Genomic DNA, 15213 nt, shown 5'->3' with positions numbered 1-15213 from the left:
TTTAGCAAGAGATGGTTGCATGCATCTGTAGTCCTGACAATTTGGGAGGTTGAGGCCTTGTGAGTCAAGCTCTCATAACAATAGCTTAGGTTGTCTTTGACTTTCTGATCTTTCTGTCTCAGTCTCCCAGGTGTTGGAATCACAGGCCTGGACCGCGGCTAGTTTAAAAATGACCTAGTTTAGGGTTAGCTGAGACAGGGTCTTGCTGTGTAGCCCAGGCTGTCCTCTTGAGATTCACCTGCCTCTGCTTCTAGACTTCTGGAAATAAAGGCATGCATCCACCACACATGGCCCTAGTGTGGGTTAAATCTGCACACTGGTCTAGGCTGCCATTGTCTCACAGTCATGTCTTATAAGTGACAGGGCCCCAAATCACTTGTCTGCAACCAGTGAAGTACAATTTGTATTAGAACATCTGTTCTGGAACCAACTTGCCACAACCCTGAAGAACATCTTTAGAAAGATTCTGATAATTATACCAAAATGGGGGCAGAGGACAGTAAGACAAAGAAGGCAAAGGGTAGTTGTGTGTGAACAGGGTTGTGAAAGTGTACAAATTGTGACGCCAAACCTCCAGGTTCCTGAGAGAGGCTTTGTGGCATCAACCTCTGCCTCAGAAAAGCAGCCAAAGGAATGGAGTATTCCCTAGAAACATGTCAGCTACTGAATCTGTTTCCACAGTAGCAGGAAGAGCCAAAGGTTAGGTAAGGACAAGACAGAACTACTCACTCGCTATATATCATTTATTTCAAGCATAAAAGCAGGTTTATTGGGGTTTATTGGATGCAGTTCTTGGAGGGTTCACTCATCTCAAGGAATGAGGCTAGGGAAGTTGCCATTGGGGATGGAGACAGAGTGCCCAAGGGGAGTATATAGAGAGAGAGAAGGAGGGAGATGTCTGGATTATATAGAGAAAGCTAGCATAGCCGCTGGGCTGGAAGTTCAGGGTAGAGGGTGGGCTATGTCAGACACACCCTGCAACTGAGGGGTCCTGGGAGAACCAGGAGGCCGGGTCCTTTTGTTATGTTAAATAGCACAGCAATCTGGGGGCAGAAGGACTGACAGAAACTGAGCCACACCTTGTTCTGCTCCCTCCCCCCTGGTATCAGCCTATCCCTTCTCTGACCAGGCTCTTGCCTTCCATGGTGTTGGCTGTCTACTGAGAGACAAAATAGTAAAATCATAAGAATCTAAGGGGACATTGAGAAGGCCCATCAAGTAAAGACCTCTCCTGTCAAACATGAGTCACACCCTGAGTTCAATCCCTGCAATCACATGTATGGCATGACGTGCACCCCCAAAAAAAACAACAGTTTTAATGGAGTATTAGATTAACTGAAACCATATGTTAAACAGCAGCAAGATTTGGTGCACCACACAGGCCACTCACTGGTCTCTGAAACAGTGCTCATTGCTAGCAGAGTGATGTGAACACCATGGGGTCCCCAAGAGGGATAGTTCATGTCCAGGTGGGTACTCATGAAAGCTTTCCTGATGGTGTAATGTTGAATAGTTTCTTCAGTTTTTTTAACTCGGGGAGGGGGTCACTGGAGGTGAGGAGAAGATCTGCCAGGGCCATGAGTGTGTATAGAAGCCAGGGGATAACTGTCCTCTCCTTCCATTAAGTGTATGCCAGAGATCAAATTCCAGCCAGTCCCAGGCCTGGCAGCGAGGCCTCTACCCACTGCGCCATCTCAGTGACCCCAAGTTTGTTTAAGGACAGAGTGAGCCGACTGTGCTGGCACATGCCTTTAATCCCAGCACTCAGGACGCAGAGGCAGGCGGATTTCTGTGAGGCCAGCATAGTCTACAGAGTGAGTTCCAGGACAGCCAAGGCTACACAGAGAAGCCCTGTCTCGGGGGGGGGGGAATAGTGTAGACATTGACAGGATGGTGAAATGAAGCGGTTTCCAGCTATGGGATTTTGGGTAAGTTACTTGTGTTTCTTGTTGGACTGGTTTGCTTTGGCTTTGGTGAGGCTGTTAATTGAATCCAGAGCTTGTACATACTAGGCAAACTCTACCACTGAGCAATAAGTCAGAGTCTTAATCCACATGAATTCAGACCTCTCTTCTCTAAAATGAGAAATAAGCTTATTGAAATATTACTTTTAGTATACTGTAAATATACTATAAATACAGTATTTGGTGCATGGCAGCTATTACTGCTAGAAGAGAGGGCATATTTTACAAATAGCAGGGCAAAGTCCTAGAATTCATGAAGAAATTGGAGAGTAGTGGGACTCCTTCTCTGGCTGCCCTAACCTTTTTCCAAGGCCCGTGACTGAGTACCTGGAAGAGTCCAGCACATTATAACACTCAGCAGACACTTGCTGGATGAATGTCCAGTTGTCTTAGCACATACCTGCTGGAGTATCTTACAGAATTTCCCACACGGAGTTACATAGTAGTTACCTCTATTCCAAAACCTTAGCATCACTATTACTCTCAAACTTTTTTAACATGCAATTTTTTTAAATTTTATTTATTTTTCTTTCATGTGCATTGGTGTTTTGCCTACACGGATGTCTGTATGAGTATCAGATCTCCTAGAACTGGAGTGATCTGTGTTAGCTGTGATCTGCCATGTGGTTGCTGGGAATTGAACCCAGGTCCTCTGGAACAACAGCCAGTGCTCCTAACCACTGAGCCATCACTCCAGCCCCCTCTTAACATATTAACACCCTATTTCCTATGGCAGAAATCCTGGAGTCCTCTCTCCCCTTGCTTCAGAAAAGTCACTGCTAGGTTCGCAGGAGTGCTGCCTCAGAAGCATCACCTCTGCTCAGCTGTTGTAGCAGCCATCTTTTCCTGCCACCAAGGCAGGGCAGAAGGCAGCAGAGAAGCCTCCAGCTGGCTCTGTGTTGTGACCAAGGCAGAGGGGTCTCTTGAGATTTTACCTACCCTGACAACCTGAGCCCAAGCCCCACAGGCCCGATTCTGCAGCCTCTGCTCTGCATTTGTCCCCCTAGCAGCTGCTCTCTGTGTTTGTTCCCTTCCAGGGCAGCCTTTGTGCAGGAGGAGCCAGCCTGAGAGACAGGGTTATTTATAAATGGGAAGTGGGTGTAGAGTTCTGCAGTCACAAATGTTTTAAACAGCCTAATTCCACCTCGCCTCCACTTTGAAATTCCTGTCCACCCCCTCACCTCCTTTCTTTTCCCAAATCATCTAAGTTCCTGTCCTCCTCTTGGTCAGAGCCACAAAGGACAAAAATAAATCAAAATTCATCTACGGGCAACTACAGAATAAAACTCTTTAAGGGCTGGGACTGTGGCTTGTGTTAGATGGGCTTACTTAGTGTGTGCAAGACCCAGAGTCCAACCCGCACATGATGAGAAGAATACAGGAAAACATAAAACAAAAACCACAAGAAGCTGGAGACATGGAGAGCATATACTGCTCACAGCATTGAAGATCTGACGTAGGCTCACAACTCAAGCCCTAGGAGATGGGATGCTCCCCCTCTGGGCTCCGCAGGTGCCCACACTCAGAGGCACATGCCACACAAACACATGTATACATAATTTAAAAGAAAATAGTTTTTAATTATTGGGATATTGCCTAGCAATAAGTACCTATTGGGATGGAGATAGTAGTAGATGCCTTTAATCCCAGCACTCAGGAGGCAGAAGCAAGTGGATCTTGGTGAGTCAGAGGCCAGCCTGCTCTATAAAGCGAGTTGCAGACCAGCAAACGATAGTGAGGCGCTTTCTCAAGATAAACAATACTATGCATTGTGTTTAGCCCAGTGATAGAGAACATTTGTCTAGAATGTGTGATGCTCTGATGTGTGATGCAATACATATTGATAGCCCACTATACGACTTACTGTATATCCATTAGCTTCAACCCTGTAACAGCCATCTAAGCAGAACACCACCCCATTCTAGTTACAGGAGTGTTGTTAGAAGGGTTAACCCATTTGCCCAAGAGTAGTAACTGGCAAGAGCATAATTCTCTCCTGGGGCTTCCAGTGGGATTTCTGATAACATGCCATGCATTCACTTGAATCCCTGTACTCTATGTGACGAGAACCAACTTTAGTGTGAAAAGGGAGGAAGAACTCACAATTTCACTCTAACAATGAATGGTTAACACTGTAGAGGCACAGTTGCATGCCCAAAGGTTCAGCTCAAACTGGCTTACTAACATAGGAAATTTAAATAACGGAAATAGCCGGCGCTTCAAACAAGAGCCTGAGAACTTGCAGGCTACCTTCCTTGCAGCTGCTCGCCTGTGTCTGATTCCTTTTCAGACAGGTTCTGTCCATCGCACAAGCTTTCTACTGGCAACCCCACCTGTGGCTTCTTCACGCTTGTAACTCCAGAGAAAGCAAATACCAACTTAGACGGTTCCAAGAGGACTCTGTTTTGAATCCATAACTATCTGTAAACCATTTGGTATGTCTGGGAGAGGAACCACTCTAGCACCAGGCCTGAGTTGTGGGCCCATCCTAAAGAGATCAGGCCTGGGGCAGCCACACCAGACACCATCCACAGGTAGCTGGATCTTTAGCTAACATGCAGGGTTTGGCTCACCTGAGGAAATTTCACTAGACAAAGAGCCAGCACACCCTTCCAGAGGAAACAGCTTGATTGGAGAGGGAAGGAGAACCAGGCGGTTCGCCAAGAATGGAGGAGACATGAGAAACTGAGCTAAGCAGCGCACAGGTACACGCGGATGTTAGCGGTGGCCCACAAACCAGATAACACCCCCCATTTCCCAATGAAAAAGAAAAACAATTTTCTGCTAAGTACCAGAGACAGGTAGAATTTACATCTGGTGCGGCCCTGATGAGAGTGTGGGAGGAGCCAGACACAGTGAGACGTGAAAGCCATATCCTCATGGGAGGATATTTCAGACTGCCTAGCCACACTCCAAGAGCCATATGGCAGTGGACTGAGACACTGCCACTAGCATGGCCACTAAGATCTCACCCAGCTACCAGCTAAGCCAGAGGTTCTCAGGGAAGCCAGCCTTTCTAATGCTGCGACCCTTTAAAACAGTTCCTCATGCTGTAGTGACCCCAATCATAAACATATTTCTGTTGCTGCTTCATAACTGTGATTTTGCTGTTGGTATGAATTGTGATGTAAATATTTGATATTCAGAGTATCTGATGTATGACTCTTGTAACTCAGAGGTGGGGTGGGGAACTCTGGCTACCTGACACTTCTCTCCTAAACATCTTGCTGATCATGAAGAGGGACACCTGGTGCTATCAGTGAGACAGGAACCACAAGCCAGGTGGTACTGACACACACCTTTGTTACCTGCACTTGGGAAGCAGAGGCAGGCGGAGATTGAGATCAGTCTGATCTACACAGTCAAGTTCCAAGACAGCCAAAGCTACAAAACAAAGACAGGAACCACAGCCAGGCTTGGCACCTGTAAGCTCTGCTCTTGGCGGGCAGAGGCAGAAGGATTGCCACGAGATTGAGGCCATCCTAAGCTGTGATGTGAAACCTTGTCTCAAAAACCAGCAAAGGGGGGCAGCTAACTTAGGAGGGAAGGGCATGTTGGGTAGAAACTAAATTGACGCTTAAATAATAGAATGAGTTAAGGAAGTCAGAGAAAAGTTATCTCAAATTTAGAAACTAGATGGCAATGTGGTACAAACAGTCTAGGAAGGTCTATACTGTTTGAAATGAGGACATGCCATTTGCAGAAAGTCACTGTGTGGGAGAAAGGAGGAGAAAACCAAAGAAGCCAGCATACCCCCACAAGGGGTCCAGCTAGCAACATTTAAAAGGCATTAGAGATGGGAGGAAGGGTGAGTCCTCGAAAACAAGGCTTGGAAAAGGTACAAACACACCAGTTATTTGTGTTCAGTGTCAGAGGAATGAGTTGAGGACTGTGCTCAACTCACTGGCAGTTGTCAGGGGAGGCTGAGTGCTTAGCCTTGCTTTTCCTCATCGTCCCTGGGGGAAGCATCACTAAGGCAGGCAGAGGAAAAGCAAACATGGATTAGAGAAGGCACTGCAACCCCTAAAAGAAGAAATAATAAGAGATAGCCAAGATGCCTAGCCATTCAAAATGAGCTGCCAGACTGAGATGCCGGGGGCCTTGAGGTGAGTTCCAGGAAAGGGCCACAGTGGGATGGCGGAGCATGCCCAGCAGTAGAGAAATATGCTGATTCTGGAAACACCCCATGGCTGTTTCCTCAGTGCGTTCTCCCACCCCTAAACTTATTCTAGAAAAACTTAAAGAATGATTGGTGTCTTCACAAAGAATAGGTATGATGAAAACGATAATACCAATAATAAGTTCTGTTCTCAAATAGTTCCCTGTTGCCAGCTAGACCCTGAGTGGCTCGTGCCTGAGGGACAAGGAGCTATAGTCCTCCTAGGAAATGGACCATAAACTCCTGTATGTAGGGCCCGCATCCCCATTTCAGCAGTTAATACTGTGTGGGTAAAGGAACTGAAGTCCAATCCTGCGCTATCTGTGGTCACTCTACAGAGGTCCTGAGTGATTTCCTTGCTGAGGGATGACGTTCTGTAGTACCCCATGACATTTTTGCAGGGCCTGGGGCTGACCCCTTTTCTAGTTTCCCTGCATTAAAGGTTTTCCTGCAGCATCTCATTAGCCCAGTGCTTTCCCATTCAACATCTTGGACATAGATCAGGTTCCTTTTGATTCCCTTCTTTTTTTACCAGCATTAGGACAATTTTTTCTTTGATGTCGCATTTGCCCACAACCATAACAACTTCCAGATACTCCATTCTTTGGGCCTTTCTGTTGCTGAAATGCCTCTCTAATAGTCTTCCCTCATAGGGCGGCAGCCATAGCCACTCCTTGAGTATAAAACAGCCCAATGTCAGAATAAATCCTAATATAGTCAGAAATATTTCCTTTTTTTCCTAAAGGGTCTCAAAGCCATTTGGCAGGCACTGTTAGCATTTTCATAGGCCAATTGTTTTACTAATAATAATCCAGGATCTTTATCACCTACAAGTCTGCTTGCTGCTAGCATTACTCTTGCTACAAAATCTTGAAATAATTCATCAGGTCCCTGACAGATTTTAGACAAATCCTCTACCTGTCTACCTGTTTGTGGAAGTTTATTCCAGGCCTTTCAGGCATCAGCATTTACTTGAGCATAAACGGCCACATCAAAATTCAATTGCTGTCCTGTTTTGCTGTAGGTTCCTTCCCCAGCAAGCATGTCATAAGTTATAGGAACTCCTTGAGCTTGACTGAGTTCAGCTGTAACTTGACACAGCTCCACAAATTCTGACTTCCATAATAAATGATCTCCTCCTGATAAACATGCTCTTGCTAATTGTTTGCAGTCCCCTGGGCAGAGGGCCTCAGCAGGCAAGGACTCTAACAGAGCTTGAGTAAAAGGTGCTGTAGGACCATATGAGCACATGCAATTTTCAATTCTTTTAATTGTTTAAAAGGTATAGGAGCACGGACTCTCACCGTACTACCCTGTCCATCAGGTTGCTCTATAATTGGAAAGCCATAAAACTCAGTTATATCTTCTTCTTTCTGCCTAGCTTGTTGTAAAGAAGCTTGTAAAGAGGATAGAGTTTCTCCTGCAGTGGACAAAAGAAAAGGTTCCCTTGTCTTTTGAGCTATAGCAACTGTAGCCATCTCAGGAGGAGGGTCCAAGCCTGCAATCAATGAGGGAGTTGGAGTGGGGGATTGAGCCTCACTTTCCCTAGTAGTTAATTCTCCAGTTTTTCTGTGTATTTCCTCCTGGCCCCTTGACCTTCTCTTACTATGTGACCAAGGCCAGCACAGTCTTCATTGCAGTATTTAGGTGACACACATTTCATTAAGCTTCCTCGGGTCCCTCCACTTAGGGAGCTGCTTTGCCTACTGTTCATATTGCACTTTATCTGTGGTTTCTACTTGTGGCTGCTCTTTTAAAAGTGGAGGCTGTGGGGTGATGGCACACACTTATAGTCTCAGCACTTAAGAAGCTGAGGCAGGGGCATTGCTAGCTAGGATGTGTTCAAGGCCAGCCCTGACACCTCAGGCTCCCCAGTTGCCTGCCATTCATGCCTCTCTGCCCCTCTTCTCCTCATCCAGAGGTTACTGAGCTGGGCTGAGGATTGAGTTTACATCTCAAACTTTTATCAATCACTTATGATTCTTCTGACATCACCCCTGGCAGGCAATTCCCTTGGCGAACACAAAAAAAGCAATTGAACACCATCACTGCCCCCTCACCAGTCAGAATCAGAATGCAATGTCTCTGTCAGCAAAGAATGCTCCAGGCTGGGCCTGGTCAGCCTGGATCTTCTTTGCTCATACTAGGGCCAGGTCAATCTGGCTGGACAAAACACCTTGAACAGTTTTACAAGGTAATTTATTTAAAAGAAACCTACAGGGCTAAGGTTGTAGCTAAGTGGAAATGCACTTTGCCTAGCATCCATGAGAACCTGGGGTTTTGTTTGTTTGTTTGTTTTATTTTTTTAAGACAGGGTTTCTCTGTGTAGCCTTGGCTGTCCTGGACTCACTTTGTAGACCAGGCTGGATTTGAACTCACAGATCTGCCTGCCTCTGCCACACAGAGTGCTGGGACTACAGGCGTGTGCCACCACAGCTGGTCTGGGTTTTATCTTGAGTAAAATAAGTAAATATAGCTGGGCAGTGGTGGTGCACGCCTTTAATCCCCGCGCGTAGCGGCAGAGGCGGGGGCTGGAGGGATGGCTCAGCGGTTAAGATCACTGTCTGCTTTTCTAGAGGTCCTGAGTTCAGTTCCCAACAACCATATGGTGGCTCACAATTATCGTACACATAAAATAAATAAATCTTTTTTTTAAAAAAAGCAGAAGCAGGTAGATCTCTATGAGTCTGTGAGTCTGAGGCCAGCCTGGTCTACAGAGAGAATTCCAGGACCGTCAAGGCTATACAGAGAAATCTTGTCTCAACAACAACAACAAAACAAAACAACAACATAATATATAAAAAGCCTTATGTTTGGAAGTGAAACCCAGAGCTTACACATATTAGCAAGTATTTTGCTAGATCCTCAGTTCTCTCTTTCCTCTCTCTCTCAATATAGATCCTCAGCTCTCTCTCTCTCTCTCTCTCTATATATATATATATATATATATATATCCTCAGCTCTCTGTTTCTATATCTTAGACCTTCAGCTCTCTCTTTTTATATGTGTGTGCGTATATATATATATATATATTAGATCTATAATATGTATTAGATCCTCAGCCCTCTATTTCTATATTAGATCCTCATCTCTCTCTCTGAGAGAGAGAGAGAGAGAGAGAGAAAGAGATCCTCATATCCTCAGCTCTCTCTCTACATTCATATATATTGGATCCTCAGCTCTGTCTCTCTCCATATATATTATATATAATTAGATCCTCAGTTCTCTATTTCTATAATATATATTAGATCCTCAGTCTCTCTCCCTATGTGTATATATTATATATATATAATATATGTTATACATTATATAAAATAATATATATATTAGATCCTCAGCTCTCCATTTGTATATTTTATATACATGTATATTATAATATGTGTGTTTGTGAGGATCTGTGAAGTGGAAGTTTATGGTTTCCTTGAAGACTCAGTTTTGTCATGCGATGTTTTGCTGCAAGATGGGCACATGATGTTTTACTGGAGGCTGGCTTGTGAGCGTAATGTTTCATTGTGAGCTCTCTTGTGTGAGGGGTGTGACTTTGGCCAGCTAAGAACATCCATTGGTGGACTTTGAGGAAAGAAGATATATAGAAGCACAGGAAAAGTGAGACAACACTTTTTGGATGGACATTGCTACATTGATCTTCATGCTTCAACACTTCACAGAGAGAAACGTTCCAGAGCCTTCTCAAGAGAATCCAACTGAGTCTTGCGGCTTTCGCTGACTTGAGTTGCTGCTTGGTGTTGGCCTTTGCACTGGACTGCTGATATCCTGATGACTGAGTTTGGTAATCCCCTAAAGACCCATCAACCCAAATCAGCAGGAAGTAGATAAAAGAGGTCTGTCTACCTTTTCCCTACTGATCTCCTATCTAAGGTGGAGGAGGGGGATGGAAGGCAGGTAAAGGTGTTTAAGAACCCTAAATAAAGTAAGTTTGGTGAAAAATCGAAGCCTACAAGACTGAGGACAACTTTCAGAGTCAATTCCCTTCTTCTACCATGTGGGTCCCAGGGATCAAACTCAAGTCCTCAAGTTTGGTGGCAAGTGCCTTTACCTGCTAAGCCATCTTGCTGCCCATCATGCTTGCTGGGTATTAAACCCAGAGCTTCACATGCTACAAACCTACACCTAATCCCTGAATTTGTGGGGTGCAGTAAAGAAATCAAAATAGTCATTCCATTGGTGAGAAGGGGGAGAGTTTATTCCAAACTGCCTAGGCTATCACTTGTGAAAGCAGAGAGAAGTGGCAGGGGACAAATCTGAGAATGGATACTTGGGAGAAAGAGAGCCTGTGAGCTAGGGTGGGAATGGCTTTGAAGTGCATAAGGCGCATGCACTGTGAGCATGTACTGAAGGAGCCCGGAAGCTAACATGGACGGCAGGCATGTGTTAATGAAGAACCCTAAGTCCCCTTGGCTAGAGACAAGGAAAATTACTCCTTTTGGAAAGTGGAAACTAGCTTCCCAAGTCCCTGAGGGATTCTGGCTTTTGTCTAACTGCCAGAGTCTGGAAACAGGAGTTTCTTCAGTCCTGACAACCCACTCTGTAACTTCTTTCCTATTGTGTTGCTTCCATCTAAACAATTTTTAAATAGTAATGCCATATCTTCACGTGGAGAGCCGCTTGTTTGTCAGGCTGCTTTGTTATTGAAGCTCTCAGCAAACAAACAAATAAAACATGTTTTCACCCTGGCCTTCACCTGGAGACAGGGATAGACAGGATGATTTGCCAGGTTCACTTCCTTTCGTTTGTGTGAGGATCACACAGACAGGGGTGGAGGTAAACAAGTTGGACTTATCCCTGGACTTCATTGTATCAAGGTGCTTCGCTCTGACTATAAAAAGGGACTGTGCAATAAACTGGTGCCTAGTTCCTATAGAAGCCCTCTCAAACAGATCCCACGTGTAGTTTTTAAATTGGTTTTTAAATTTTCTTTCAATCCTCACTCCCCACTCAAGAACTGTTCCACTCTGCCGGCGGGCTCTGGCATTTTCATTTTGTATTGGGCCCTATAAACCATCAAGCTGATCCTAACTAGGACCTTCCATGAGGCCTTGGCTTTCTTAGGATGGGTGTCTGGGCCCCAAGGGAGGCGGTTTCAAGAGAGAAAGGCCCAGCCCTCCCTTTTATGACCTGACAGTAGGTCTTTTTTTATTGGCCTTGACAGTGTCTGTAGGAACAAGCAGTGTCCCCGGGAGACACCTGGTAACGGTCTTTGGAAAATGAAGCTTGCCACATCCCACCTAAGAGCCAGGCACATCCCACCCACCTGCAGATGGGGCCCAGGGGTTCTGCCACATAGCAGCTTAGAACCTGTGAGCCCTCCAGGCCAAGGGCCAACGCAGACTTGGGCACTTGCTTTGTAGCCTCTCCCAGGTTTTCCTGCTTCAAGCCACGTACCATGTACCCAGGCAGTGGGCACCACTGTCGGCCATAGGACAGGCACCTGACTCGGGATCCCTACCTGTTCACTCCCCGGAGGTCTGCAATCTGCTGGGGAGACAGAGACTCTGCCTCCTGACATCTGTTTCTCCTGCCGGCATCTCTGCTTGACTGGCAGTTCCTCCTCTTTTTTTTCTCCCTGGGGCGTGTTGTCGTCTTTCTCATTAACTTCCCCTCAACTCCCAGCAAGGTCCCTAGACTCCTGAGCTTTGCTAATTCTCCTGTAATCCTTTGGCAAGCCAAGGAGCTAATTAAATTGTGAGCTTGTGTGCTCATGTTCTCTGGCAAGCATGGAGTCTCTCTTCTAATGTCTCCCATCACATCCCTCTTTCCTTGCATAGTCCAAACTCATTTACACGGCCACTATTTTCTTTTTGGTAGGTTTTCTTCTCTCCTCTGTCCCTTATCTTTTTTTTTCTTTTGTCTCTTTTCAATTGGCATGTGCAGCTCTCTCCCCAAGCTGCTGCCTGTGCCTCCTCCACACCCTAGTTCATATCATATTCTTACCTTTAATTGCATCTTACCCCCTCCCCCATCTCCACCTGCACTCACCAAGTTAGAACCCTTGTCATTATGCAGAAATAGCTTTCTTCATGACACCTTTCCTGATCCCCACGACAGCTAGAAATGCCCCCTCTTTGAGGTTCCATAGAACTTTGTGACTCTGTCCTGACACGGAGCTCTTCTTGTCCACACCCTACTGTCCCACTAAAGGGTTGTCTCCTAGAGTCAAGGTCTAAGGCTCATGCATCTCAGCTTCTTCCTGGGTAGAAGATGCTCTACCACCCAGCCCTGTGCTTAGAACACTTCACTGTCAAGGTGGCAATTGTCCTTCATGTCCTCCTTCCAAGAAAGAAAGAAAAGGAGGAGAGCAGGAGTGATCCACCTGGCTGAGTTTGTCCCTTGAGGAGCACTTTCTGGGAGTCAGTGAATGGCTCAGTAGGTAAGGAGGCCCTTGCCACCTGAGCTTCATACCTAGAACCTACACATGGAAGGAGAGAACCAACTCCTTCAGGTTGTACTCTGACCTCCACATATGTGCCATGGCACACACATGCATGTGCACACACACTCCTGTGCATTAAATGTAAAAAGTAAATAAACAAATAGATAAAAAACACTTTCTGCATGCTAGGCATGGACTCACATGCCTGTAATCCCAGCATTTGGGGAGTGGGGAGTGAAGGCAGGACAATCAGGAGCCCAACTACATGGAGAGTTCGAGGCTAGCCTAGGCTACAAGAGATAGATTCCATATCAAAAAGGTAAATGAGATAGTAAGTAATAAGTTAAGTAAGTGTCTTAGTGAGAGATCTGTTGCCGTAATGAAACACCATGACCAAAAGCAATCTGCGAGGAAAGGGTTTTGTTTCTCCTCCACTTCCACATCACTGTTCATCGCCGAAGAAAGTCATGGCAGGAATTCAAACATGGCTCCATGGAACCTGAAGTCGGGCACTGACGCAGAGGCCATGAGGGAGAGCTGCTTGCTCGCTTTCTCCTCATGGCTTCACTACATCAATCACTGATTAAGAAAGTGCCCTACAGGCTGGCCTGCAGCCAGATCTTGTGGGGGCATTTTCTCAACCAAGGTTCCTTCCTATCCAATGACACCAGCTTCTGTCAAGTTGACATAAAGCTAGCCAGGACACAAAGAAAGAAAGTTACTTTCTCCCATAGTGCAATCTGTTCACACCTCTTTGACTGTGTTTAGCTGCAAGAGAGCCTGGATTCCCTGGTCTCCCCAGGCAGGACAGTACCCCCCCCCACACCCTGGATAACAAATAAAACCCAGAGTAAAGGAGGCTGCAGCCCTGTGTGAAGAAATGGATTCTGGAGCCAGACCCCATGCATCAAATTCTTTATCCCTCCTTTGTAAAATTAGTTTAGTGCTATCTGCTTCTGAGGGTGGTAAAAAAAAGTAAATGTAATAAGAGCTGTGAAAAGCACCTAACATAATCCCAGGCGCACAGCAAATACCCAGTGTCTCAGGCAGACCGTGAGGCAAGAATCTGGGCTTGGAGGTTAGAGAGGTACACACTAGGCAGCTCACAACTCCAAAGAACCTGATGTCCTCTTCTGGCCTCTGTGGGTACATCCCTGCTTGTATACACACACACACACACACACAGAGAGAGAGAGAGAGAGAGAATTTGTGTTTAAATGGTTATTTAGAAGGAAATCTCAGGAAATAGGATGGGGCAAGAAAGGGAAGAAGAAAATAAAATAAGCAGATCTTATGGAGTCTTCACTAAAGGATTCTGCTAGAACACATCTTGGAATTGGGGATGGGAAGCGCCCCCCCCCCCACCCGAGGAAGCAGGAAGCTGCAGTATTCATTCCCAGATCCTGCCCTTCATTAGTTGCTGGAGGTTCTTAGCTCTCCATCACTTCCGGCCTTACATGAGTGTACCACCAAGAATGTTCCAGGAGAGAGCTGCAAATGGGAGTTAGGGTCAAAAACTGTGTGCTTGTAATATTCAGACTGGGGAGGCATTATGGGTGAGAAGGTGTTGGAGTGGGAACAGACCCTGCCAGCACCTGCTGCTTGAACCAGTGTGGTTTATGAAGCAAGAGCAAGCATGGAATACAAGCTAGCCTGGGCTTTTTCCACTGAGTCCCACTGACATCTATTCCTAACTTCCTACCTGGTTTCTAAGGCCCTCCACTCCGACTGCCCCTACACCCACCAGCTCCTGGCATCATTCCCATTGTGCCTTTCCTACCCCACCGAAACCCTGAAGTAAGCCCTACTGCCATGTTAGACACCCATTTCCACCCCATCCCGACTCCTCTGGTGAGAGTTCTGTGTTAGGCATCAAATGTCTTCTAGCCCAGCTGGCATTTAATTGTCCTGCCTTCTCTCCTCCCCCACCGTCGTCGCCTGATTGAGGGGTCCGGTGGCTAAGGAGAGCCATTGCTGTCACAGGTCAGACAGGTGTTTTGCCCGTGTCACCTTGTACCCATGCCTCTGCCCAGAATGCTTCCTGCCCTCCCTTTTGATTCAAGCATGTATTCACCCACTCGCCCAACACCCTGGAGAAACTTCCCAAGCCCATCCCTTCAGACAATAGCGGGTGCCAGGTAAGCTTACAGAAGGAAAACTCCAGAGGAGCCCCAGAGAGCGGCAGATCTTACGGGCCCGGGAGTGCGAGGCGGCAGATGCTGACCTCAGCCCTATGGCCTTGCTGGACTGACTCCTGCTATGTGGGCACAGCACCCCAGGATGTTCACGTTCCCTTCCATTGTCCTTCTCAACCCTTTCCAGAAAAAATAAATAAATAAATAAATCCAGTCTGTTCCAAGGTCTGTTCTTTCTCCTTCCCAGAGGGTCTCAGGCTAATGTGCTGATGTCTGCAGCGTTGTCCTTCCTCCAGTCTCGCTAGCACACGTTTTAAGACTCAGAAGTGAGGAAAGTGGGGCATTTTCGCCTCTTTCTTTTCTGAGGACATTGACCCATGGATCCTCTTCCCTCAGACCTGCCCCAAGGCCACTCAGCCTGGACATCTGTCCCATCAAAACCTCACCTCCCACTGCCCTTGCAGCCCAGTCCGTGCCTCTCCCCACAAACTGGAAAGCTGCTCTGTAGGATGCCCTGAACCAACCCTAGGGTGGCCTCGGTAGCGGCCTCGGTTTCCCCATCTG

Source organism: Meriones unguiculatus, chromosome 18 (genome assembly GCF_030254825.1).
Source record: "Meriones unguiculatus strain TT.TT164.6M chromosome 18, Bangor_MerUng_6.1, whole genome shotgun sequence".
Classification (NCBI taxonomy): domain Eukaryota; kingdom Metazoa; phylum Chordata; class Mammalia; order Rodentia; family Muridae; genus Meriones; species Meriones unguiculatus.
Note: the sequence above shows the minus strand (reverse complement) of the source record.